General features: G+C 38.9%; 1 long non-coding RNA gene and 1 pseudogene across 8 annotated transcripts in view; one reads left to right on the forward strand and one right to left on the reverse strand.

Moving 5' to 3' along the window:
• LOC109459344 (uncharacterized) overlaps nt 1-13,736 on the forward strand; it is a 144,402-nt gene that overhangs the window by 87,003 nt on the left and 43,663 nt on the right. The window contains exon 2 of one of the 8 annotated variants that reach the window (XR_012491647.2): nt 1,366-1,474. The exons of the other annotated variants lie outside the window; for them this stretch is intronic. This is a non-coding gene — a long non-coding RNA (uncharacterized LOC109459344). The remainder of the gene's footprint in view (nt 1-1,365; nt 1,475-13,736) is intronic. 8 annotated transcript variants of the gene reach the window in all.
• LOC109459339 (dynein light chain 1, cytoplasmic pseudogene) lies at nt 9,357-10,544 on the reverse strand (annotated as a pseudogene).

Consider the following 13,736-nt stretch of genomic DNA (forward strand, 5'->3'; position numbering starts at 1 on the left):
CAGTAGAGTGTTTCCAGCTTGAACAGGACCCTTCCTACTTCTGTTAAAGCAAACAATACAATGCACTAGAAAACAAAATAGAACTATACTTAGGCAAAAAAGAAAAAAAAAGTTTTAAAAATACAAGCATTTTTGGAGTAATTGTGAAGCAATCCAAAAGCTAAATAAAAGAGAAAAGCAACTCAGGATCAGAACAAAGCCTTTGGGAGCTCTAACAGGAAAATATGTGTATCATTGTTAAGTGCCAAAGTAAATACAGCGTGCAAACCCAAAACTGCTTATCTGTGTGGTTTCCATAGTGTCAGTATATATGCAAAGTTGGTTTGACTGCACTGAGAGCCATGAAAGGTCATGGAAGTAAAAACAAAAGTCAGACTGTCTGTGTGAACTTTTGGCAAGCAAGTGCCAGATTTCCTCAACATTTTCTCAGTTCTAGAGAAGTCAGCGAGAGGTGGCAGTAATGTTCTTTTCTCTCTCTCTCTCTCTCTCTCTCTCTCTCTCTCTCTCTCTCTCTCTTTCTCCTCTTTCTCTCTCTCTCACTCTCTCTCTTTCTTCACCCCACCTCCTTCTCTTTCTCTTATGAATTAAAGCATTATTTCCTTTGAGTCTCAGGAAATAGAATTCAAATTTATAGTGAAAGGGTACCAACGAAAGAGATGACCTGTTCCTTCTAATATATATTTATTTTCAAGAATAATTGCACCATAGTTAAAATGAAAGCTATTGTTTTTAAAAGTGACCTGCATTGGGGGGAAAAATAGGCACTGTCTTCAAATTTTTTTCCTCCTTGTCAAATCAAAATAACTTTAGATAAATGAATGACACAGGAATACCTGCTGTAGCAACATAGAATCAGGATGACAGAAATAGCATGTCACACATTTTTCTCAGTTGTACTACAGTTTTAGAGCACAGCTTAGGAGGCTACTGAAATGTTAGATGGGTATGGGTGACAAATTATATCTGTTGACAAAGTAGCTACACTCAGGGGGATGAATTTGCTTGGTATTTAGAAGTTTAAAGAACAACTATATGTATGTTTTTATTATTTCTTTTAGAGTAGAAATGTTTGGAAATGAAGCAGCGAGTTAATTCTACAAGCTTGTATTGAATAATTACTCTATGCTGGACACTCTGCTAGGTACAGATGTGAATTATTTGAAGCTCACATCTGTTGGGTAACTTCCCCAAGGTCTCATTGCTAATAAATAACAGAACATAGGCCTTTGTAATTCTAAAGTCCAAGCTTTTAACTCCTATTCTATGTTACCTCGCAATTAGATTTGTTAAAAGGGCAAGGTTCTCGTTATATGTCCCTGTATTTGGTCTTCTTCCTTACATCTGACGCTCAGCCCTATGCCCTAGACCAGTTCCTGTCTCATCCGTCCTCTCCTGTGAACCAAGACAGTCAATAGGCCTGACCCCAAGTTCCGTATACCTACCGCTGCCGTTACTGTGATTACTACTGCCACAGGTAATAGTACTGTGTCTGTTATAATACTACTAATAATAACAATGATGATTGATAACATTCACGGAGTACTTACTATATGAATTGAACTGCCATGAACTCTGTCAGCCTTATTTAACTTAATACTTTAAATGGTGACTGAAGGTATGTGCTCTGGACCAGACCCCTCAGGAGTTAGATCCCAGTACCTTTATTCCGTAGTGGTGTGACTGTGGGCAAGTTGTTTAACTTGCCTGACTCTTGATTTCCTCATCTGGAAAATGGAAATAATAAAAGTATCTATCTAAGAGAGTTATTGGGAAAATTAAGTAACATAATTTAGAAAAATAGCATACCTAATAAATATTGACTACCTATTATTGCTGTTATTAATATAAATGGTACTAATAGTTTCATCCATTTGCAATATCCCTGCCATGTTCGTACAGCCCAGCAATGAAGGCTTTTGCTTTTGTTTCCCAATTTTTGATTCCAGTTCACTGCCTGAAACTGAAACCATACTTTGAACCCCAATCCAACTGGCTGGATCTTTAACACCCTGTGCTCTATTCCTGGGAACTGGATCTTGTCTCCTATCAGCTGCTGGCTGTGGTGCTACATACCACTCACTTCACTTCCAATGAAGCCAGGATGCTCTACCGCCTGATTTTTAATATCTCCATTGTTGTCATATCCCAGGCAAATTAGGCCCTTAGCTCTGTCTTGCATCAAACTCCAGTTTGACATGCTCTTTTGTTAACTCCAGTTTGAACTGCTGAGTGGTTTCCCAGTCCTGCTCAATTTTACCTACTTCTTGACCTTCCCTGCTAGCTATTTTGAAATCACACTTTGAGGTCAAACTCACCTAAGATAAAGAATGTAGCATTATAGTTTAGAGGACTCAATGATGAAATCACATAGTCTTGTTCTAAAAGAACTTATAATCTTTATAAAATAGAAAATACATAAAGCATAGCTTATATACCCCCTCGATCCCATTGGCCTTGCCTCCCTGCATTCCAGGCCATCAGCTACTCCTCAGAAGCTTCTATAATAGAACCTACTCTATGCCTCACATGGGGTCCACTGCCTGAAGCAGGCTAATTGCTTGTCTAAGAATACTAGCCTCTGCTTCGGTTATCACTATGTAGCCAGGTAACCAGCCATATGCACAGAATCTGTGGGTGCTTCTGACACTTGTGGGCTCAGATGAAACACCTCAACCCAGGGCATGAGATTTGGCTTCTGGATTAGATATTATATCCAGAAGAACAGGAGAATTAACTTCCTGTGGGGTCAATCTGAACCAGAGGGAGTCAAACAGAGCAATTCTCTCTCCTCACTCCCTCGCATCCAGTCTCAGGCACAATTTCTCAGTGTGACTGAGCAGGTCAGCCTTGCAAGTGATGGTCATAGTCTTTTCATGGCTTATTATGAAGCGGTGACCAGCAGAATAACCTGGGTTACTTCTTATCCTTCCCACACTCTTCCTTTTCCCTCACTGTCACTGTCTTGCAATTGTACCTCCCATACAAAGCTTAATAATTTAATCCATGCCTCAGGCTCTGTTTTTTAGGGATCCCAGGCCTAAATAAATATGAGTAGAACTATTAGGCGTATTCTGTTAAGTTTTCTACCAGAGTTATTAAAAACACTTTAGGAATCTAGAAGAGCAAGAAAAGATTAACTTAGCTAGATTTGAATAATACCAAAAATGGTTAATGTTTATTGACTTCTTGCTAAGGTCCATTGTCCTATGAAATTTACATGTATTATGATTTTCCTCATTTTACGTATAAATAAGCCCAAACATAGCAAAGTTAAATAACTCATTCACAGTCACACAGCCTATTAGTGGAGGAGCCAGGATTCAAATCCTGCTCTAAAGTCAATGCTCTTACCCATTATATTTTGAATAATTTTATGAAAACTACAGTGAAGGGAGGGGATCAAGATGAATGGACTCCAGAGCTCATAAATTTGAGACTCTTGAGCCAAAGAGTGAAAGGAGAGACATTAGGCTTGAGAGAAGAGAAGACATGGAAGAAGGAGAGATTCTTACATACCCCGGTGTTCTTTCTGGTCATTTTCTCTGCATAAACCTCTCTCACCACAACTTCCCTTTCCCCCAGCACACATATCACCCTCACATAACTCAAATTGCTTTGCCTTCAGGGTTAGCATCTAATCCAGCATTTACCCTTCCACTAAAGTCTATTTTGCCTAACAGAAAAAATAATCACTTTGTTGATAAATCCTTTCATTCCACAATTAGAGATAAGAAGCTTAAAAATAGAAATATCTGAATCAGTTTTAGCTATAAATGATGATATCAAACTCTTTCCTGTTTTGATGGAGGAGGAGAGTTAGAAGGGGACAGAACAGCCTGGAGGCAGAGAATATGACTTTATCCAATTATACAATTTGTCCACAGTTCTGCACTATTCATTTTCATCTGAAAACAAGCAAAGGAAAGCTGGGCACAGCAGTCCTGTGGGAACATACACAGACAAATGATAATGGGGACTATGACCAGATAATACGCTTAAGCAGAGGTTTAATCCATGATAGAATATTTATTTTAAAATGGACAATTCTATATTGAAGGTCAACTGTATTAAACAAGGGAATTGTATCAGATACTAGCTATTATGGAACTGAATGAATATTATTGTTCAAATTTTGTTGCAACAAATGTTATTTGAAGAAAATCCTGTATACAATCTTAGTTGCAGGGGTTGGAGCCCACCATCCCTTGCAGGAGTCGAGGAATCGAACAGGCAACCTTGAGTTGAGCTGCCGCTGAGCTCCCGGGTGGCTCAGCGTGGGCTCTCAACCACAATGTTGCCGATTAGGTCCCTCGACTCCCCCAAGGGATGGTGGGCTGCGCCCCCTGCAACTAACAATGGCAACTGGACTTGGAGCTGAGCTGCGCCCTCCACAACTAAGACTGAAAGGACAACAACTTGACTTGGAAAAAGTCCTGGAAGTACACACTGTTCCCAATAAAGTCCTGTTCCCCTTCCCCAATAAAATCTTAAAAAAGAAAAAAAAAAGAAAATCAGGTATAGAAGAAAATCTAAGCCTAGTCTTGGAATGATAGTCCATTGAGTTAAAATCATATTTGTTACACCATATTAGCCACATATGGATAGGATCTTAGAGTTCATTGTATAAGGTCTAGTCTACAGGTGTATAGGATAGTAATGAGGAAGATCAGTGAGAACTAGCAACCTTTGAAGTGAAAAATTACAATCCTCTGAAGTTCCCAAGCATTGCTTTTAAAATCAATTTCATCACATATATATTTAAAAATTTTTGATTTTCCTCACTTTGTACAGTCCCCTCATATGTCTTGGATGTTCCTACTTATGTCACCATTGAACAAAGTCATCAACTTGTTAGTGTTGTTGCCCAAGACAATGCATGTTGTTGCTATAGCAAAACAATAATCCCTGTCCTAATTAATCCTTTTACTTATATCCTGTTTCTCAAACACTTGGATATTTATTTGGTTACTTTAGTTAACCTAACAGTCAGAGAAAAAGCACAGGCTTGCGTTCTATGAGTGTCTTCTGTGAAACAAGAAGAACCTAATTCATGACTATTAAAAGCTCCCCATACTCCCATAATCTAATTAAAATGAAGTAGAGTCACACTTAGTAGCAACAAGAGATTAATATTTAATTTAAAGTAAGTCGTTTTAAATTGCATTTTTGTGTCTTCCATAGTCCACTGGAATCACTTTTATTCCAAAAATTTAATAATGTGAAATGTTAGTTTTTCTGTGGCTGCTATAAAAAATTAATCACAGAGTTAGTGGTTTAAGACATGCAAATGGAAGACTAACTATACAAGTGTCACTGGGCCCTGCTACTCACTTGCTATATGATCCAGATCAAGGTCCTTGACTCTGCTATGCTTCAATTTCCTTAGCTGACCATATAAGATTGTTGGAAGGATTAGGTATATTCATGAACATACAAATCATTGCTTTGCACATAGTAAGGGTTTACATACATTGCTTGGCACACAGTTAATTAATTATTTAGTTTTTTAAATGAAAGTTTATTGGGATGACAATTATTAGTGCAATTACATAGATTTCAGGTGTACAATTCTGTATTACAGCATCTATAAATCCCATTGTGTGTTCAACACCCAGAGTCAGTTCTTCCATCACCATATATTTGATCCCCCTAACCCTCATCTCCCACCCCCCACCCCCTTACCCTCTGGTAACCACTAAACTGTTGTCTGTGTCTATGAGTTTTTGTTTCTTTATTTTTTTGTCTTGTTCTTTGGTTGTTTTCAGTTTTATATACCACATACCAGTGAAATCATATGGTTCTCTACTTTTTCTGTCTGACTTATTTCACTCAGCATAATAATCTCAAGATCCATCCATGTTGTCACAAATAGTACTATTTCATCTTTTCTTATGGCAGAATAGTATTCCATGGTGTATATATACCACAACTTCTTTATTCAGTCATCCATCGAAGGACATTTTGGTTGTTTCCATGTCTTGGCCACCATAAATAAAGCTGCAGTGAACATTGGAGCATATATATCTTTACAGATAAATGTTTTCAGATTTTTTGAGTAGATACCCAGGAGAGGGATTTCTGGGTTATATGGTAATTCTATTCTTAACTTTTTGAGGAACCCCTACACTGCCTTCCACAGTAGCTGCACCAATCTGCATTCCCACCAAAAGTGTATGAGGGTTCCATTTTCTCCAGAAACTCTCCAACATTTGTTATTATTTGTCTTGTTGATGACATAGTTAATTATTAACTATAATTATAAACACATAGTAAGTTTGTCTGTGCACACGTGTGTGTATGTGTGTGTGTATGTGTGCACATAAACATACATACACATATGGGTTGAACTTTCAGAAGATCCAGAGTAAATGTAGGCATTGAAATTGCAATGAAATAAGGAAAATAGGATTAGTACTCTTAATCAGAAGCAGCTTTTTTTTCTGAATGAAAAAGTGGACTTTTATTTGTTACGTTGACTTTAGTCCAAAAAACTGAAGGAATTATGCTTCCCAGTCTGTCCTTTTACTTTCTTTTTATTTTTCCTCTGTTTTTTTCCTTTGGTTCAATTGTTTTTTGGAATGTTTTTGGGATATTCAATATTATTTTATATTAATTTCAGGTGTATGAATTAGTGCTTAGAAATTTATGTAATTTACAAATTGATCCCTCTGACTAGTACTCACCTGGCAAGATCCGACCATTACATTCACAAACTCATCCTAGAAAAAGTGTTCTATACCTCATTGCTGAATATCACTGTGGTCACCTTCAAAGTATTCTCCTTGGGAAGCTGTGCACCAATGCCAGTGCCTAGTCCACCCTTCAAAGCCATTTTGGAATTTTTTTTTTGGAATGGTCATCAGAGTTGTCGTCGTATTACCCATGATGTCCTGAATGTCATCAAAATGTCTTCCTTTCAATATGTCCTTTATTTTGGGGTAAAGAAAGAAGTAATTGGGGACCAGATCAGGTGAGTAGGGAGGGTGTTCCAATAAAGTTATTTGTTTACTGGCTAAAAACTCCCTTGCAGATAGTGGCATGGGAGCTAGTACATTGTCGCGATGCAAGAGCCATGAATTGTTGGCGAAAAGTTCAGATAGTTTTTGTCTAACTTTTTCAAGTTAGACAAAACCAGCCTTTTCAGCACTTCCAAATAGTAAACTTGGTTAACTGTTTGTCCAGTTGGTACAAATTCATAATGAATAATCCCTCTGATATCAAAAAAGTTTAGTAATATCATTTTAACTCTTGATTTAGACTGACGGAACTTTTTGGCTGGAGAGAAATGGCTGACTTCCATTGTGCACTTTGATGCTTTGTCAGGATCATGTTGGTACACCCATGTATCATTACCAGTAATAACATGGCCCAAAATATTGTCTTGCTTCTCCAAAAGGTCTTGGCGAACTTCGACTCTCCTTTGCTTTTGTTCATCGTTGAGCTCCTTCGGGACTGTTTTTGTACACACCTTTCTCAATGTCAAGATTTTCAGTTAAGATCTTCCTAACTGTTTCTTTATTGATGTTTACTTTGTCTGCTATGCTTCTCACAGTCAGCTGATGATTTTGATGCACAATTCGATAAGTTTTTGCAATGTTTACATCAGTTCTGCTTGTTACTGGCCTCCCTGACCTCTCTTCATCAGTGACACATTCTCTCCCTTCAGAAAACCGTTTAATCCATTTACACTGCTGTTTTCTTCATGGCATTATCTCCATAAACTTGGACTAACATGTCCCTGATTTCACTTCCACTCTTGCCAAGTTGAACAAGAAATTTAATGTTTGTTCATTGCTCTAATTCAAGCTCAGACATTCTCGTGATGGCACACAAAAACACGCAACAATAATGAATGCTACTCAGCAAGACACTGCCACAGATCGACATGAACACAGCTGTGAGACACTGATATACCAAGTTTATGAAACCTTACCGAGCTGTTCAGTGCTGCCAATGTAAGTATGTGGTGGCAAGTTCGAGAACGTAATTGTTAGACTCGTACATAGTTATTATCATATTATTGATTATATTCCTTATGCTTTACTTTACACCCCCATTACTATTTTATAACTACCAATTTGTATTTCTTAATCCTTCCCCCCTTTTCACCTTGCCCCCAACCCCCTTCCCATCTATCACCCCGATAGATCTAGTACCCATCTGATGCCATACAATTATTACATTATTGACTATATTCCTTATGCTATACCCTATATCCCCATGACTACTGTGTAACAACCTCTTTGTACTTATTAATTCCTTCACCTTTTCAACTCAACCCAATCCCACTCCCATCTGGCAATCATCAAACTTTTCTCTGTATCTATGAATTTGTTTCTGTTATGTTTGTTTATTTTTTTCTTTAGATTCCACATATAAGTGAAACCACATTGCATCTGTCTTTTGCTGTCTGACGTACTACACTCAACACAATATACTCCAGGTCCATCCATGCCACCGCAGATGGCAAGGATCCATTTCCTTCAATAGCCAAGCAATATTCCATTGTATATATGTACCACCTCCTCTTTATCCATTCATCTATTGATGGACACCCAGGCTGCCTCCACATCTTGGCCATTGTAGACAATGCTGCTTTGAACATATGGATGCACACATCCCCTCAAAGTAGCATTTTGGGTTTGTTCAGAAAAATATCCAGAAGTGGGATTATTTGGTCCTTCTTTGTCTCTTATTACAGTCTTTGTTTTAAAGTCCATTTTGTCTGGTATAAGTATTGCTACCCCAGCTTTTTTATTTGTTTGTTTGTTTCCATTTTCATGAAATATCTTTTGCAATCCCTTTACTTTTGGTCTGTGTATGTCTTTCAATCTGAAGTGAGTCTCCTGCAGGCAGCATATATAAGAGTGTTGTTTTCTTGGCCATTTGGCCCCCATATCTTTTGATTGGAGCATTTAATCTATTTACATTGAAAGTAATTGTTGATAGGTATGTAGTTATTGCCACTTTATTATTCATATTTAGAATTTTTTTTTCATCTTTAAGAAGTTCCTCTAACATTCCTTGTAATACTGGTTTGGTGGTGATGAATTCCTTTAGCTTTCTCATGTGTGAGAAGCTCTTTATCCTCCAATTGTAAATGATAGCATTGTTGGGTAGAGTAATCTTTTTTGTAGGTCCTTTCTTTTCATTACTTTGAATATTTCCTACCAATCCCTTCTGGCCTGCAAAGTTTCTGTTGAGAAATCAGCTGACAGTCTTACGGGAACCCCTTGTAGGTAATGAACTGCTTTTCTCATGCTATTTTGTTTGTTTGTTTGTTTTTCTGCTAATTGTTTTATAACCAAAACAAATGAGTACAGAGAAAGCCTTGTACAAAACACAAAGGTTCAAGATCAAGGTATTCCTTTAGGCAAAGCTGAAGATTTCAGCCTGTGGTATTTGGAATTTAGGCTGCAGTCCTTGTTTTTGGATGGATCACTGTGTGAGTAGCACAGTCCATGCTTCTCACCAGATTTGAACAGAAGAATGGCCACTTGGTCCAGGTAGAAGTAGATGAAATGTTTGGTTTCATGTGTCATGTGACTACCAAAGTTCCACCCCACGATGCAGTGCCAGGTGGGGTTGTACTTCTTGTCAAACTCCTTAATGTGGGCCGCAATGTCCTTCTCTATGTTATATTTCTCCAACGCCTGAGTAGCACACTCCACTGAGTCCTATTGCATCTCCTCAGACATATGGGCAGTTTTGATCACCAGCTTTCTGTTGCACATGATTACAGTGGAGCAAGGGTTGGCCGACTGCAACGGTCTCCTGGGGGGAGGAGCTGGTGAGGCTCAGACCTGGCGGGAGAAGCCCTCTTGCTGTTTCTAAGATTCTTTCTTTGTCTTTAACCTTTGGCATTTTAATTATGATATGTCTTGGTGTGGGTCTCTTTGGGTTTATCTTGTTTGGGACTCTGTGTGCTTTCGGGGCTTGTATATCTGTTTCCTTCATCAGGTTAGGGAAGTTTTCTGTCATTATTTCTTCAAGTAGCTTTTCAATTCCTTGCACTCTCTCTTCTCCTTCTGGTACCCCTATATTATGCATGTTGGTATGCTTGACATTGTCCCAGAGACCCTTTATAGTATCCTCATATTTTTGGATTCTTTTTTCTTTTTGCTGTTCTGATTGGATGTTTTCTGCTACCTTATCTTCTAAATCACTGATTCAACCCTGTGCTTCATCTAATCTACAGTCAATTCCCTGTAATGTACTCTCCATTTTTGATATTGTATTATTTATTCCTGACTGGTTCTTTTTTGCTTGTTTTCTATCTCATTTTTGTGCTTCCTATCTCTTTGTTGAAGTTTTCCCTGAGATCATTAAACATTCTTATAACAAGTGTTTGGAACTCTGCGTCTGGTAAATTGCTTGTCTTCATTTTGTTTAGTTCTTTTTCTGGAGCTTTGTTCTGTTCTGTTATTTGGGACATGTTTCTTTGTCTCCCCATTTTGGCTGCCTCCCTGTATTTGTTTTTATGTGTTAGGTAGGGATGCTGTGCCTCTGGTCTTAGTAGAGTGGTCTTGTGTAGTAAGTGTGCTGTGGGACTTAGTGTCACAGTCTTCTGTATCACCTGAGCTGTGCACTCCATGTGTAACCCTCTTGTTGTAGTTGAGCCTTGGTTGCTATTTGCATGTCAATGGGAGGGATTGACCCTTTGCTCATTGGTTGTGAGAACTAGCTGTTACTACAGTGGAGGAGTTGTGATGCAGAGGCTGACCCTACAGAGCAGGATCTGTCTCAGCACGTCTCTGGTGCCTATCCAATCTTCCCCTTGTGTATGTCATCTTTGGAGACAGCTGGGTGATACTCCAGTTTGTTTTGAAGCTGGCCACTGCAGGCACCAGCCCCAAATTCAGCCACAGCCTGTGCCTCACCCAGGGCCACTGGGCAAGAGCCACAAAGAAATCCACCGATGTCCACTGCCTGTATAGTGCGTGGAAGTGCCTTAAGAGGCCATGCTGCCAACCAAGGCCAGCTACCTCTGGTGCCAGGCTTAGGGTTGCTCAGCCAGAGGTAGAGGACACATTCAAGCCAGATACTGCTTTTCTGGGGTCTGTGAACCTTTGAGAGGCACTAGGAAAGTCTGCAGCATGAGCCAAGGCAGGTGGCGTATAGACAAAAAGCACTGGAAGCAGCTTGGGTGTTCCTGAAAATTGGGTGAAAGGGTTTTCTCAGAATCACCAGGGTATGGCAAACAAGAATGGTGTCAGCTAGCTGGATGGAAACTGAAATATGGCGGCCCCTATGTCCACACACTGGGAAAGAGGAGGGCTTAACAGAGAAACAGTGGCTACTTCCAACTCCTCCGTCTGGGAGAAAGCTGCTCCTCCAGCTCTCGTCCTGAAGCCAGACAATTCAGTTCCCCTCCCATTTGTCCCTGTTGCCTCTCCAGCTACTGCCTCAGTGCTGGAGCTCAGAGCCAGTTTTTCCATCAGTGAGTAAGTCTGTGTGTGGTAAGAGGAGTGTCTGGGAGGGCAGCCACCCTCCATCTCACTCAGACACAACCTCCGCTGGTTTTTACAACCAGAAATTATGGGGACTTCTCTCACTGGCACTAGAACCCTGGACTGGGGAGCCGGGTGTAGGGCTGGGAACCCTTGCTTCTCCAGGGGCAACCTCCACAGTCAAGATATCCCTCCTGATTTTTAATCATCACACGTGGGTGTGGAACCAGCTCGTTCTCTGTCTCTGCCCCTCCTACCAGTCTTGAGGTGGTATCTTTTGTATACCCTTAGTCGTAAGGCTTTGCTTCAGCAAGATTTCAGGTGATTCTTGATGATGGTTGTTTTGTAGTTTAGTTGTAATTTTGATGTGGTCATGAGAGAAGGTAAGCACAGTGTTTACCTATTCTGCCATCTTGACCGGAACTATCCTTTTACATTTTTATAGCTTGGAGAGGCTTATTTAATTTATAATAACTTATTTTCTAGAGTGAAATAATGTATCCAACTTTTGTAACTCTGTATATAAATGGTTGCTTTGGTTTATTTCAACAATAATAATAATAATGATATCTGTCATGTGTAAAATACCTGTGTGGCAGGCAATTTTAGGCACTTTACTCTGATTTTGTCATGTATCCTTGCAACAAGTCTATGAAGTAAATATCATTATTCCTATTTTAAAAATAAGAAAATGGAGGTAGAGAGAATTAAAGACACTATCCAGGTCATATGACTAAAAAATACAGAGCCAGAATTCCATCCCAAGCCCTGCCTTTCCCACCATGCTTTTCTTCCTCTCTTGCAGTGTAGGACCCTGGGCTGCTTTGTGAGGAGAGCTTGAAACTGCCCTGAGGTCAACACTTGGTTCCCTTCTACTAGTAGCTACCAAATATGGCCAATGATTAGACCTCTGGGGACCAAAATGTCTATCAACACATCAATGGGTAAACAGAGTGTGGTATACCCATACAATGGAATATTTGGACATAAAAAGTAATGAAGTGCTAACACATGCTACAACTTGGATGGATCTTGAAACATTATGTTAAGGAAAAGAAACCAGTCATAAAAGATCACATATGTGTGATTCCATTCTTATGAAAATCAAGAATAGGGAAATCTATAGAATCAGAAATGGTATCTCAGAGCTGAAAGGGGGGGCATGACAGGATAGTAGCTCAATAGTGTGGGGTTTCTTTTGAGATGATAAAAATGGTCTAATGTTGACACTGATAATGGCTGTAAATATCTATGAACATGCTAAAAATAATTGAAGTGTATGCTTTAAATGGATGAATTGTATAGTATGCAAATTATATAATAATAAAGCTGTTTTTTAAAAAATCATCTGGGGAATTTTTTTAAAATTCTGATTCCCAGCTATTGCCTCATCCTACCTCTATTTCAACTCCACTTCTCGACTTCAATTCAATAAATGTGGGTTGGTTCTCTGAAAATATGTATTTTTTCAAAGATGCCTTGAATGATTCTAGTGATAATCTATGTTTGACTATATCACTGTTTTAGATGGGTTACACTAGCCAATAAGTAACCCAGAACTAGGCCAAAGTCGTTATAATCCAGAATTCCAAGGTAGACCTGGCTTTTTATAACCAACATGATTTTCAGGGTGGCTGGTAGAATACCCAGCAGCTCAGGGTAGGCCAAAGTCACTGAATACCAAATACCACAAAGTTTGCTTGGGCACTTTTTGTCCAAGAGTAAAGTAACATCCAATAATGTTGTTTTATCAAAGAATGTTGTTTTATCAAAACATCTTGAGAGTCCTGTACAGCAAATTTTTTACTTCTTACACAATTTTAGCGATCTTCTTTTCTCCATTATAAATAAGTTCTTCTCAGTTGCTTTAAAAAAGAAAAAACAACAAGTTGGTTATAGAGTACACTGTTTCTAAGGGGTGGAGATGAGAAGTAAAAAATTTTATTTAGTATAGAGAAAACATATTAATCCCAGGAGAAGGAAGTATAAGTGTGAAGAATAGTAATTGGAAACCATATTTAAATTGGACTTGGGAGGGCCTGTAGGGGGAGCTCTCACACCCTACCACTCATTGTCAATTACTCCAAATAGGAAGAGACTACTTTGCACCTCAAACAGGAAGATCTTTTTCTACTCTATTACTCCAGCAGAAAGAAAGTAGGATCTTCTCCTTGCCCAACAACTTCTCAGCCAATGAAAGAATGTTACAACTCAGCCAATGAAAAGCTACCATACTTCAAACTCCCAGTTTCCTCCAATGGACTCTTTGTTTAGAACAGCCCTCTG

Source organism: Rhinolophus sinicus, chromosome 7, assembly GCF_057876585.1.
Source record: "Rhinolophus sinicus isolate RSI-liver-muscle chromosome 7, RSI-T2T, whole genome shotgun sequence".
Lineage (NCBI taxonomy): Eukaryota > Metazoa > Chordata > Mammalia > Chiroptera > Rhinolophidae > Rhinolophus > Rhinolophus sinicus.